This window comes from Podarcis filfolensis (assembly GCF_964270895.1).
Source record: "Podarcis filfolensis genome assembly, chromosome: 8".
In the NCBI taxonomy this organism is placed as follows: Eukaryota; Metazoa; Chordata; class Lepidosauria; order Squamata; family Lacertidae; genus Podarcis; species Podarcis filfolensis.
This window is the reverse complement of record NC_139611.1, coordinates 59,831,026-59,846,043: the sequence shown is the minus strand read 5'-3', so window position 1 is coordinate 59,846,043 and position 15,018 is coordinate 59,831,026. Positions and strand designations below refer to the sequence as shown.

The following is a 15,018-nucleotide window of genomic DNA, read 5'->3' as shown; positions in this document are numbered from 1 at the left end:
TGCTTGTTTTAAGCCAATTCTGATTGAAGTGCTGGGAACTTTACCCAGTGTTAATGTGCAAGTGTTTCAGTAATCAATTTCATATATTTTTTTTCTACCAATAAAGTCAGGTTCTGATGAGCTGAATGAGTTGGGCATATACTAATCATAGTTGCACACATTTGTTTTCTCTCTCCATTAATCATTGAGATCCCACCCCATCCACTGCTCGAGCTTCTGTGGGATGACAGAAAATGTCCACCCACACTAAAGGAAATTTGGCAAAAATTTAATGATTGCAGCATATTAGTCACAGTGTGAAAGACACATAATGTCCAATAATCTCTCTTTTCTAGCTTCCTGCCTTTGGCAAATTGGGGGCTTACATGAAGTAAATCAGGGACACAGCTTATTGCGAAAGACCTGCTGGAATGTGGAAATAAGGAAACCAGCCCTCCCCCTACAGGCAAATATCCAATAGGTTTAGAAGGGAATTTCAAAACAGGCAGTTCTAGAAATGTATTCCGAAGCGAGCCCTCTGAGGAGATGAATGTAAAAGATGATGAAGTTGGATGTTATAACTATAAAAGCATGTGTGAATATACCGGAAAGGAAGGGAGGAGGCTTATTCTTAGTGGTAACCGAAGGTAGAACAAGAAGCCAATTTTATAGCTGTCGGGACGATTATTAGACAATAGAGTAAGCTGCCAAAGGGCCAGCTTGAATCACCATCACCAGAAACATTCAGAGGCTTAAACATAGGAAGAAAATGAGAATAACTTCCCATTCTTTCTGATCTGGTGTGAGCAGGAAGACCATGTGTACAAATAGTCAGCTATTAGATTAGCTTGAGGAGATGGCTAGGAGAAAACACAGCTGTGGCATTTTGGGTCAGGGAAGGAGTGGATCTTTTTGGCGATTCCTGAAATGTTTCTCCTTCTTACACCAGGACAAGGGAACCTTTCTCAGCCTGAGGGTTGTATTCCTGCAAGAGCAGTCTTCCAAGGATTGCATGCCAGTGGTGGGCAGGGCCATAGATAGGCAAGAAGTGACCAGAATGTCACTCTTGCTTTTTTACAGCGTATTACAGGAACTACAGGAACTAAAAAAGATGCTTAAGTGCACCCCCCAAAAAAAGAAAAAATCTCTTAGAAGCATTCCTGTTAGCAGTAGTAGGTCAGGAAACACCAAAGAAAATTAAAAACTTATTTCTGTATGCAACAGAAGCTTCAAGAATACTATACGCAGAAATGTGGAAAGAGAAGTCTAGTCCAACAAAAGATCAATGGCTGCATAAACTAATAGGATATGTCAAACTAGGAAGTATGACAGCCAAAATAAGAAATATAGATGGAAAGACAGTAATAAGTGAGTGGGAACAACTTGAAGGGTATCTAAAATGAAGCGGTATTAAGATAAATCTACAAGCAGGGTTGACCCTATGAACAGCAGTAGATAAAACAAATGATTATGAATGTAAGGAGAAAACAATAGACAATAAAGGGAGATGTGGCAAGCCAACAGAATGTACAAAAGGATGTCAAGGAAAAATAGGTTGAAAAGTATATATATATATGTACATACATAAATGTATATATACATATACACATGACAGAATGAAAAACAAACTGGCAGAATCCGAGACCAGGGAGAAGAGTCGGTGGAAGAAGATTGGAAGAAATTTAAAGACTATCTGCAGAAATATTGTAAAATTAATGAATGTTAAAATGATGTTGGATTGAAATTAAGTGGCATTAGCAACAAGGCCAATAAGAATATGTAAAAATGGACTGATAATGGATGAAAATATATAGTTATAATATGTTAAGATATAGAGTTAAGATAAACGAAAGAGGGTAAGGATTTGCTGAACTGACTATGTGAACAGGAATACAAAAAAGGGAGGTGCGAGGAGGTCAAGGAAACAAGCAAATGAGCTTAAAGATATGAAAAAAATGGATTTGTTTTTAACTTTTTCTACTTATTTCTTTTTTGTATTTTGTATTTTCCTTTTTTTAATGTATTTTTGTATTTTTTGTATTTTTTCTTTTTTTTCTTGTTTTCTTTTTATTCTGTAAATTTCTGCTATTTGTAAAACCCTAATAAATATCTTATAAAAAAAGAAAAACAAAAGCATGTATAACGTATATGGAAAATGCAATAAGAACAACAACAACAACAACAACAACAACAACAACAACAGATTACTGTACATGCAGAAGTCAGAGATTTCTACAAACACACATACCCTCAGGCAAGCAAGGGACAACATCACAGTTCAAGGATACATTCCAGCCATGCAAAATCCCCCCCCCCCCAGGAGGGTGCAAGGCTGGGCTAGTGACCTAGGAAGAGTTGTTAGAGCCAGACAGAGAAGTCTGGGGCTTCCCAATACAGTTTGGCACCTTCATTTTATGCCAGTTGATGGATCCTGAGACTACCCATCCATTCCTAGTCCTCCTTAATAAGACCTCATTTGAAAAAAAAAAATTTTTTTCCTTCCAGTAGCACCTTAAAGACCAACTAAGTTAGTTCTTGGTATGAGCTTTCGTGTGCATGCACACTTCTTCAGAAGTGCATGCACACGAAAGCTCATACCAAGAACTAACTTAGTTGGTCTTTAAGGTGCTACTGGAAGGAAAAAAATTTTTTTGTTTTGACTATGGCAGACCAACACAGCTACCTATCTGTAACTCATTTGAAAAGTGTAGCAGTTTATGTGGCGAATGTTCAGACACGGAATGGGGTCTGTGCAGGGAGCTTCCTAGGGCAGGGCTCTTAATGAGCTATTCCCACCCATGTCATCCCTACTCCCATTTCACTACCATCATCCCTTCCAATAAAACAAAACACTTTTTCCCCCTGCAACTGGAATGCAGTTCATTAAGGAAATATCCGTATGGCTAAAGTACATTATTTATATAGCAGTTTGCTTTATGCTGCAATAAATGTAGGCTTGTTGAATTCCAGGCTTTGGTTACAAATTTTTTTTAAAAAAATGCACCTACCTTGCATGCAGAAAGGTTTGGTCCCTGGTTTGATCCCCCACATCTCCAGATGGGGCTGGGAAAGGCCCCTTCATGAAATCCTGGAGAGCCACTGCGGCCCATCACTGTAGTAGACAACTAGATAAATAAGTGATCTGACTATTTGGAAAACCCAAATTGCCATTTGTTCCAGTTCAACGTTAAAAAACGTTTTTTCCTGGGGCAAGTGGTGGGGACAGAGAATCCACAGATCTGTATCTAGAAAGTGCAAGGAAGGAGAAAGTAAGTGTGGATGAGTCCTTAGGATAAGGCAGCTTCCTGTGTTACATCCTCAGCTAGTCGTAAAGCATACACAAAGTTAATTTACATTGAATAAGACAATTGGTCTGTCTGGCCCTGAACTATCTACTTTGGCAGTCCGGTAGCCCAGAAACCAGGAGATTCCAGAAACTGAACCCAGGCTCTTGTGAATGCAAACATATGCAAACCACTATGCTGCTGCCATCCCTCCTGGGTCATGGGAACATGCAAAAAAAGGATGTGTTTTCTGGTATGGCGCTAGAAAATGCCAAAGCAGAATATACTTCAGGCTCGTTCAGGCATATGCCTGGATATATAAAGGTAAAGGGACCCCTGACCATTAGGTCCAGTTGTGACCGACTCTGGGGTTGTGGCGCTCATCTCGCTTTATTGGCTGAGGGAGCCAGTGTACAACTTCCAGGTCATGTGGCCAGCATGACTAAGCTGCTTCTGGCGAACCAGAACAGCGCACAGAAATGCCATTTACCTTCCTGTCGGAGTGGTACCTATTTATCTACTTGCACTTTGACGTGCTTTTGAACTGCTAGGTTGGCAGGAGCAGGGACCGAGCAACGGGAGCTCATCCCGTCAAGGGAATTCGAACCGCTGACCTTCTGATCGGCAAGTCCTAGGCTCTGTGGTTTAACCCACAGCGCCACCCGTGTCCCTTTGCCTGGATATAGGTGTGCTCAGATAGAATATGGGAGCGGGGTGCACATGTGAGCCCCGCCCACAGTGTCCTCGTTCACATCACCCCATCCCCGACCACCCCATCTTGCATGGGGTACCTCTTGAATGCCAGCATGAGGAGGGTCAGGGAGTGGAACAGGGCAGGGGGCAGGGATGCACATGAGGATGCTGGGGGCAGGGCAGGCATCCCTATCCCTTCCCACACTTTGAGTGTTCATGAACACACCTCTTGAACTAAGTGTAAACTAGCTTTGTTCCACTGTTGTTGTTTAAAGAGGCAGCTGGTGTTTGCAGATGCTTGCCACATCGAGAAATCTGAGGGAGTTCAAATTGCATCTTTTCTTCTTTAAATTAAAAAAGCATGAATTAAGAATATCACTGTAAATCTTTTGCAATGGAAAAAAATTGATTGGTTTCTTTGTTTTTTGCTTTGTTTTGTTTTTGGCCAGCCAGTGTAATGCGAGAGTAGATGGTAATTAAAGCTGACAGCCCCGGCTGATTCTCCTTGTTCTGTGCAAGCCTTTGCATCTTTTATGGGAACTAACTCCCCCAAAGTGGTCGAGATAATGATAAACACTATCTCAGGTCACCTCTAGTAAGAAAGGGCCTTTGTTCCAAAAGATGCCTTTTAAGAACAAGGTGCTGCTGACTTAGAAGACTTTTGATTTGCAGGTGCTGGGGGAATTGCTTTGCTTGGGTGCTTGCTTGTTCAGTAAAGATACAGGGGTCATCCTCTTGAACTGGTTTCCTCGCAGACAAATAAACCCCTGAAGTTCCGACCACATCTCCTTTTAGGCAACTAGAAGTTCTACCTGTTGGCTATTTGCAGTTTAGTAGCGCAGAGAGCTTGCTGGGGAGACCATGCATTAAAAAGGGACTCAAAAATAACTTAAACAAGGTTTTAATAAGAAAAACAAAAACTCCTTTTACACGAAATACATTAACAACCAAACCAGACCCAACCACCAACCCATCCCCCAGGGTAATGGGAGAGCTAGGTGCTGCTCCTTATATACTACACCCAAATGCTGACACACCTTAATCAATACAACTCAGCAGCACCTGCTATGTTTCACAGCTGTAAATCTGGGTCTCGTTATCTTGCTCTGGCCCTTGCTCTGGCCCCTTAAAGACATACACATCGAGTGGAACAATGATGAACCTTTACATTTAAAGAAACCATTCAACACTACCTTCATAAGTTAGGTGGCTTCATGTCTCATAAGTAAATTACCCATTTCTACCTTCAGTTCCATCATGCAGCTATTGAGACTCCAAGGGTACTGGCATGTACCCAGGGTTTGTTTGCTTGCGGATGAAGATTGACAGAGACTGTGGTGTCTTTTGGATATATGGTTTTATTTGCACATATATGCAACCTGAGCATAGGTTGGAGGGATTCTCAGCATTAACACCCCAACAGATCTTGCTTCCCCATTAGGGGTCAAGTGAACTCAAAACCGCAGGTCTTGGGTCTAGCTCAGAGCAGACATGTTTCTGTGTCTCCCCAGTTTGCTGCAGCAGCCTAGTTCACCCACCCACACCCCTTGGCCTGTTGTTCTCCAGCCTAGGATGATGTACTATCAAGCCAGGTGAGGTAGGCTAATGCTCACCCATTCGTTTCTACTGCAACAGAGCTCACTTTTTAAGATGCAGGTGATGGGTGCTTAACTGAGACCATAACCTTGACAGTGGTCTCTTCTAAGCTGCCTTGAGACAGAATCATGGGCCTGAAAGGGATTCATGGATATCATTCAAACTGAACCCCCACAAACCTGTAGTGCTATAAATGCTCTGAATGTCCAAATCTGCAGAACAGGCTTGAAAATGCCTAGGATTGGTGGGAAGGAGAGAATTGTGCCTCAGATATTGTCATGAATGGTGACTTCTAATAGGAAATTCAGATTAACACAGCCTTCCCCAGCCTGGTGTCCTCCAGATGTTTTGGAAAACAACTGCCATCAGCCTCGGCAACCACATGCTGCAAAAACTCCTGCAGCAAAAACCTTAAAAAAGACTTATGGCACCCTAAATACTAACAAATTCATTATGGGAAAAAAATCTTGTGGACTCAGCCCCACTTTGTCAGACGCATGAATGCAAAAGCTTAGTTGGCAGATTATAATGTACAGTATAATGGAGAAAATTGTAAGGTGGGAGTTGAATGGCAATAAGATGCCAGAATTACAGTCAGTGATAATTAGATTTCAAACATATGCTAAATGGGCACACCTTTAATTTTTCATAGTAGAAGATTGGTGTTGAATGCTTAACTACTGCACAACATACCCTCGCACTGAATTTGTGCAACTTATTGATGAAACTGGTTATGGGATGTAGTGATTATGTAACACAGTGATAGCTCATGTACACTTGTAAGATTTGTTAAATGGCCAAAGTGTAATGTGGAACACAATTAAGCTGCCGTTGTTAAGGGGCAAAGCATAAGGAGCAAATGCCCCAGCATATACACTGAAACGTTTATGGGGGGGGGGGTATCATTGCCTGTGCAAATGGCTTGAATGGTTTCTGGACTGCAACCTGAAACCATAATCCCTGAAGCAGTGACAGGCCCCCCTCATGCCCTTCAACCACTGGAACTCTGGCTTCATCAATTCCTGTTTGGAAACAAGATGGATCTATTTGGAGAAGTGCTCTTGCTCTTTACTCCTGTGGCTTTTAATCTTGAAGAACAACTTGACCTAATTACTTGTTTTCCTTGCAGAAGTCCAGCCCTGGCGGGAATTTTCTCATCCTGCTGGTAAAATAAAATGGGAGGTTGGGTGGGGGCTTTGCCCGTGTGCTTTATTAAAGAGAATCGCCTAAAATAACGTGCTTTTAAATTAAGGGCCATCTCTTCACCTCTTCAGATAATTAGACTGGAAGTTCGGAGGGAAAGGTTAAGGGGTAAAAAAAAGTGAATACAGTAATAAATAATGATGTAGAGTTTGTGAAACACTGTCTCTTCTGCTTACTGAAAGATCGGCACCCTCTCTTTTCCTCTCTCTTCTGTAGATGAATTGCTTAATGGTGTGGTTTTCATATTTAATAAGCTTTGCAGCCATCAGGTGCAATAGCCATTGCAGGCATTCCTCACCAAGACAAGTTTGTTCTTAGAAACATGAAATGTGTTCCCCTTTCCCCAGTTTTGTTCATTACGATTGTTGTAGAACTATTTCAGATGTATGCTATACTGTGCATACATCTCAAATCTAATGTATAACTGATAAAATAAAAACTCCGCCAAAGAAAGAAAAATGAAATGTGAAGACAGTAAAATATTGAGTCTAATGTAATATATATTTTTCTTTTTCCTTTTAAGAAAAAAGGGGGAAGTCTGCATTATTATTATTATTTGTTGCTGTTATTTTACCCCTGTCACCTGCCTCTCAGCTGTGACCCATTTATTCTCCCTTCCCTTTTTTATCCTCAGGAGAACTCTGTGAGGTAACTTAGGTTGGGAGACTGGCCCAAGGCCACCCAATGTGCCTTATGGCCAAGTGAGGATTTGAACTCAGGTCTCTCTCCAACATTAGATCCAAGCTTAGATTGCTACATCACACTGAGTCTTGAGGTGCATGTTTGTTCATGTCCTTCTATGCAATACCTAGACATGTGTGTTATCTCTGAAGCCCTACTTAAACATAAGGACCAGGAACTTGAAGCTGACATGAAAAGATCTTGTGTTGCTCCCTTTTGTTTCAGTTGGTCTTATGCAAAGGTATTGTGAATTGCTTCATTCATCCTTGGAACGACACCATATTGTAAAATCACTGTTCTGCTTGACTGAGTGCTGGCAATAATCTACCATCCCGTGCCTTGAGAAGTGGTGTGAACCTGGAGCAGAGGGAGCAATTGCCAGGCAGGCAGCTTGGGAATGAAAAGGGAAAGCCTAGTGGCTTCTTGCAGCAACAAGTTGTTCAGAGTGAGGGAGCTTTGTATTAGGCTGTTATGAACCTGGAGGTGGATCCCTTGTCTTCAGGGGACAGGGGTGAGGACTCTGGAGCAGAAGGGGAAAGGCAGTCGAGGTTAGCTCCAGGTGGGCTTTCACCAGATGAGCCTGTAGTGCCAGCACCCTTCTGGCTTGAGGCTGAGGTGTTGCTGTCCTCACACTCAGAGGGCTCTGCCACTGAACTCGCCCCATAACTCTTCCCTGATCTACCAGATTAGAAGACTGATGGAGTGAGTGATGGCACCTTCCATGGGCAGCCAGGCTAGTGATTGGGATGCAGATGCTGTTGCTGCCGCTGCATCATAGCTCAACTCTCTTATAGCACAGCTGGAACCCTGTCTGGACTTGCATCCAGACTGAGCCTGGCCTTACACCAAGCCTCGCCTGAGCTCAGCACTCTGCTCACAACAGATTGGCTCCCTTGGGTCACCTGATCCCCAGGACCAGGACAATTGCTCCAGGGTGACCCTCTTGAGATCTCCAAGCAGTGTTCCTAGTGGGGAATTGGTTGGGAATTATTGCTGGGCTTCTCATTGGAATCCCATTGTGCACACAACACTTTGTTTTTTGTTTTCTTGTTTCTGATGCCTTTATTGTTGGAAGCAATTCAGTACATGAAAACAAACAAACCCACATCTACAAAAGTGAGTCTAAAGAGACTGGGACCTCAGCCCATGGTCAACAGAAATATCTTGGAGTCTCTTTAAATTGTTGGAGCATCATGAATTGGCCACTGAATTAGAGCTGCTCTGAAAATCACTCTTTCTTTTCATCCATCTGATGGATGGGGATAAAAGAAAACCCTCCTGAGGGACGGTGAAGGGGTGTCTGTGTGTGTATTTCTCTATTGTGTAGGAAAGGGTTAGAGCTTTTGTTGCTTAAACTTATGAAGCAGCCAAGTGCTTTCCAGTCCCCTCCCCTCCCCATCCTATTTAAGATAAAAGCCCCATATTGCTCATAACAGCAGAAAGCTAAATTCACAGCTTCCTGCTTGCATCACTTCTTGTAACATCATGTCTCCTTGTGTTACTTGAAGGCATCCTGGGAAATGTTACTGACAGGAAGCAGTGCAAGGCTGAAGAATTGCCTCCTGAACATTTAGGAGCCTACCCCCAATGTTTGCATGGAGAGAATATTTTTGAGATCCTGGGGCTGAGGATTTTGGGCCAGCATTACACTGAGCATATCTGGATAGCAAATAGAGATATGGTTGAAGTTTCCTCCTCTCTCCCAGGTTATTCCTCTTCCTGTGGAACATCACACCCTTGTTCTGGGAGTGGGGCTAAGATGTATTGGCCTTATTTGGAAACAAGAACAATCTAAGTACATCTTCAACTTCCTAAAGATTGCAATATACTAATTGGATATCCTCATGGGTTTGGATGACTAGCCGCCTATTAAGATTAAAGTAAAAAATCAATAATCATTACTCACTAGTGGAAGTTCAATAGCCATTCTAAATTAAGGCCTCTCTGGGGGTGCAGGGTTAGAGAGAAAGAAATAAGCTGTTTAGATCATCCTTCCCCAACCTGGTACTTGCCAGCTATTGTAGGCAACAAACCCTGAGTTCAGGAGTTGTGGTCCAAAACATCTGGAAGGTACCAGGTTAGGGCAGGTAAGCGCATAGCTTAAGGCAAAACACAAGGACCAAGTGCATTTAAGCTGCTAAGCCACCGAGTTATAAGTTTGCTGAGGAAGCAATTTGGCCAATGAACAACAAACAAGCCTAGAAATTGCCTGGAATTTCGATGAAATATTTTTGGTTGGTGTGTGTGGAGATTTTAGCACGAACCACAAAGATATGAGACTAATATTTAAACCCATGCCAGGTGATTACGGAGGTAAAGCATACCATATATATATAATTGTAGCAGTTAAATGGAAAGGACCTCTGGCTAAGTCCAGTCAAAGGTGACTTTGGGGTGTGGCACTCATCTTGCTTCAGGCACAGGGAGCCAGGGTTTGTCCACAGACAGCTTTCCAGGTCATATGGGCAGCATGACTAACCCGCTTCTGTGGGTAATGATCATAGTAAATAATTCTATAAAGTCTGTATATATCATAGGAACCAACTCCTAGGAGCCGTGGGGGCTTTGGGCCCCATAATAAAATATGGCATTGCCATTAAATGGCATTGCCATTTGAATTGTATGTGTGCACCATGTCATGTGTTAGATTACTTGGGCCCCCGCAATATTTCATTCAAGTTGGCACACCTGGTATATAATAATACTTTGTCTTGCAAAGTAGACCCAGATCTTTTCAGTCTGCCCGGAGCTTGGCAGGGTTATGTGGGGTGATAGGATGTCATCATATTAGGTGTCAAGCTTCCTTGTTATCTTTGATTGACAGTGATTGGGAGATGCACAGACTGATGACATGTCACCATTTATAGTAGTAATAGGGCACATTAGCAGAGCATTTAACCCATCACAGGATGGTAATATGGCTTCCATTTTTATGCTTTATAAATAACATTAATGAACTGCATAAGACCCAGATAACGTATGCCCCTATGAGACAATGCTACCTAAAAACAGGCGACTCTTACTTCCATTTGCAAGATGTATTTTATTTTGACGTCTGCAAAAGTGTACTAAACCTTCTGTTCGTCTTATTCCAATTGCAATATGTGCTCCACACATCCATTTTTATTTGTTACTTTAAGCTTGTTTTGTCAGTATATTGTTATTTCTGGAAACTCGATAAACCCATTTAAAAAAAAATATACAGGTCACATTGTGAGGAAGCGAGGGCAAAGGGCCATGGAGTGGTGGTTTCTCCATGTGTTTTACAGTGCCCAGTTCCTTCCTGAGGGTGGGAGCACTTGCCTCCTGTTGTACTGGAAACTTGTATCATGTTAAGCAGCAAGAGAGACTTTTCTCCCCTAAAGTACGCCCTTGAGCTAAGCAGCTACTTGAGTTCTGTGTGTCTTTACCTATAATTAAATAGCCCATTATGTTAGGCATTAAAGCTTCATCACCATTCTTTTTAGCCCTATGGAGATCACAGTCTTCTGTTGTAAAAATTAACAGTTATCAATCAATGGACTCATTTAAGATATGTATCTCATAGTGATCTTCTTGCTCATTGTATTCAAGTCGTGTCCTCCATTGCCTCTTTCTCCATGCAGCAATTGATTATTTCTTAGCTGTGGCTGAGATGGCCATTAGGGCTCTATGCTGCACCCAGCCTCTCTAACCTGGAATCTGTAGAATCACAACTGGGTTGAACATACTTGAATGAAAGGGTGGCTGTTCAATCAGCTGCTGAGCAAACTATTCAGGAAGGAGAAGCTTCTGGTAGGACTTCAGCTGCCTTGGGAGGCTTGCATAAGGATGTGTGAATTCCCAAGAAATTTCCCTTCCCTTATCTAACTACTCTAACTTCCCTTGAAATTCCTCAGGGGTTCCCCACCAAGTGGACACAAACCTATGGGGAATAAACCAGAGCACAAATTTCAGATAGGTGTGGGTACATGCAACAAAACACGCGCGCACACACACACTAAAGAGGCATTAAAGCAGAATGAGCAACTAGATCAAGACGTGAGAAGTTATGCAATTTCTAGTCACACAACAAAGTTTTCAGGCATCAATTCCCAACATGCAAAGTTTTCAGCACAGATCAATAGCAGACAGCCACTGCCACAAACATTCCTTTGCATCACGTATTAATTTATCCCCCTGGGGCTTTGCATTGGGTTCTGAGATCAGCACAGATGCATCATCTGCCAGAGATTGCCTTCTAAGCAATTAGTCTAATTAAAAGGCAAAGTGTTTCTTTTACCAGTTTTATATCACCCCTACCCAAGCCAGAAGCCCCACCCACACAGAATAGTTCTAGATTTATTTTGGGTCTGGGGACTTAATGATTTAAAGGCTCTTTGTGTCATTCTTAAGGGAGGATTAGTGAAGTCTTGCATTGTGACAGAAAGGTGGCATTACCCTGTTTGAACATATGAAGCTGCCTTCAGCAGAATCAGACCATTAGTCCATCTCAACCAATACCTGCCTAGCTCAGATAATTGACACCATGGTAGATTTTATTTTCATGAATGAGCTGTACTTTGGGTTCCTCTTCCCATTCTCCATTCATGAGGAGAGGAGAGTAAAATCAGCCATTTGCACTTCCCACTAAACTAATTTCAATTTACATATGCAGGTGGGTTTATGAGTTTTAAATGCAAACTATGGTTTGTGAGTTTTAAATGTGAGGAAAGGGCAGACCGTGGATACCAAAACAGACCCAGGCAAAAGGTGGCAGTGTGTTCCCGCCAGGGGTAGAGGAAAGGGGGTGTGGTGGGGTCGGGCTGCACCAGGTGTCACCACCAAGGGGGGTGACAAAATGCCAGGTGGCAGTCACTGCTGGGCCTGCATCATGCCCGAGCCACATGTCTTTCCTGGGAGTGACATGGTGGCTTGGGCACCTGCAGGCTCCACGCTGCCCCAAACAATCTGCCTGCCACGTCCTCCTCAGCTGTAGGGTGGCTGAGTGGGAGGAGGCAGGCAGACTCCTTGGAGGCCCCGCGCAGCATCCTGCCCTGGCTGGCCCTGCCCTGTGGTGGCTGGCCCAGCCCCCACAAGCATCTGGCTCCACCCCCAGGCAGAGGGCACACATGCCTCCCCAGGCACCCGATCGGCTTGCTCTGCTGCTGGTTCCTGCATACTAGGGAATGTTTGCAACATGCAAGGAATTACTGAGGACCTCCCCACCCCACCCCAATCTTTCACCTACCACTCACTGGTGGGGAGAGGGGGTTGGAAGGCTGTTCATGTGGCATGCAAAGTGGCAGGAGAGTTCAGGTACCACTTCTCAGTACTCCACTTACGTTATTTCATTAGCCCAGAGATGGGGGATCTTTTACAGCCCAGGGGTTCATTCTCCTCTAGGTATCCTTCTTCATGCCATTGTTGGGCATTGTCAGAGCAAGGAATGCACATTTTGCCTTTGAACAATAGGCTCATCTATATGCACACCTACCACTGTATCTATATGCACACCTACCACTGTATCCTCCATCCAGTCAATTAAGAGGCATTGTCAGAATCCAAGGAAACATTCCAGCTTGGCAAAAACACTCAAGGAGGGTGCAGAGCAAGACCGTTGGGAGGCAGGGCCTGGAGAAAGGGTGTGTGTTGTGGGAGAGTCCTAAGCACCAGTTAGAGTAGCTTAGAGGACTGCATTTGTCCCCTGGGCCTGAGGTTCTTCACATCTGGCATTAGCTCTATCCACACATTAGCTCAGCCTTTCTCAAGCTTGGGTCTGCAGATGTTGCAGGACAACAACTCCCATCATCCATAGGCAGCAGGGCAGCAGTCAGGGGTGATGGGAGTGGTAGTCCAACAACTTATGGGAACCCAAGGTTAAGGAAGGCTGCATTAGCCACATGAAGGGTGGGAGAATAAGGGATCCTCGCCCCAAAGTTAAACCTACACAGCTGGTACCACCCATCTGACCACACATTCAGCAAAGGTATGGAGGGGGAGTTAGCTGGACTGGTGTAGACTCGCCCACTAAGTTAGGAAACCTGAATTATTAGAGCTCCGGGTCACCTATGCAAGCTTCTGAACCTCTAAACACATGGGTATGGTGAGGTGGGTGGGGTAGGGGCAGTGCCAGGATGCATGGTACACCTTCCCATCCATATGTTACTTCTTCATGCAGAGGGTTAACTGCTGAATTGGTCTATTATCTCAGACGCATCCTCAGTAGATTATTCTGGTGATTGTACTTGGTTGCATATTGATTTGGTGATTTGTTCTTGCAATGAGAGCCGAAAACCACAGTCTCTTCAAGGGCAGAATATGTGGGGTTTCTTGTCATTGCCTTCTTTTTTACACTGTTCTTGAAACACGGAATTGGTCTTAGAATGCCAATAGCATATAACTAATGTGACACTGTCTCTAATAAAATGTCTGAAATGGACTTTGGTTAAAAGTAATTGGATTCTGTAATAGCTCTTATCGCATTAATGTTGTTTGCACTGTTCTGGTTAAGGCCATTAATTTTGCTCTCATATACCCCAATTTTCAAGGGTGCTTGTGACTATTAGGTAAACATTTGTTTCCGACAGAATCCTTGATGGCTTGGCCAAGAGTTCCCTCATTATTATTAATTCCCTATCCCCCTCCAAGAAAAAATATTCATTGCAATTCTTTTTTTCTCTCCTTTTGTTAGAAAAAGTGAAAATATAGTATTGAATAAGTGAGTAGAGAGTTGTGTGGTTTCTTGTTTAATTGGATCATCAATAGGATGCTTAATGCTGTATGGAAATACCAGTGCCATTTTAGTGCTCCCAAAGTGAGCCATGGATAATGTCTCTGTGTGTTTTTTCATGGCCTATCTCAATATGTTTTTGTTTATTTTTCTTGTTGACTTCAGCCACATTCACACCATATAGTTTGAGCACTACAATGCCACCTTGAGAAGAGATTGCTTCCCACAAAGAATTTTGGGGTCCATGATTTAATGGTGAATGCCTTTGCACAGGGAACTCTGGGAATTGCAGCTCTGTGAGGGGAATAGGGGGTCTCCTAACAACTCTCAGCACCCTTAACGAACTACAACTCCCAGAGTTCTTTGATATGAATATGTGGTGTGAATGTGGTCCTAGTCAAGAGGAACCATAATTGCTCAAAGTATCTGCCTCTAAGAGCAGTGATACCATTGAGCAGTATTTTCCTGCATTCAGAACTGGATTCAGGCTCTGCCTCTGCTAAACATATAAACAACTTTATTTATTTATTTTAAAAAAATGTGTGGACTCCTGACCAGTAGATGGAATCGTTCCCTGCATGTTGATATCATGATGATTTCAAATTTACAATGCAACCTTCCTCCCCAAAGGAGTCAAGGACAGCTCCTGATAATAAAATGTCATAGAAACAATTTAATACATCACAACAACATGATACATATATTAGTTAAAATCAGGTATGTATAAATGATGAGGTGTGAGGAGGAAGGTCGGTGGGGTATTTTTCCTTTTACTGATTTCTATGTTTTGGAAAGTGCTTTGTCTGTCTGTTCTCTCTGCATTTGGACCCCTCTTGAGAAGGTTCCCAAGATGGAGGAGCTGTCTTTCATCCATGTTTCGATGCCACTGGA

General features: G+C 43.0%; 1 protein-coding gene across 4 annotated transcripts in view; it reads left to right on the top strand.

Annotated features, from left to right (window-relative positions):
- The window catches only part of CSMD2 (CUB and Sushi multiple domains 2), a 486,383-nt gene that overhangs the window by 238,025 nt on the left and 233,340 nt on the right, over positions 1-15,018 (top strand). The window lies entirely within an intron of this gene.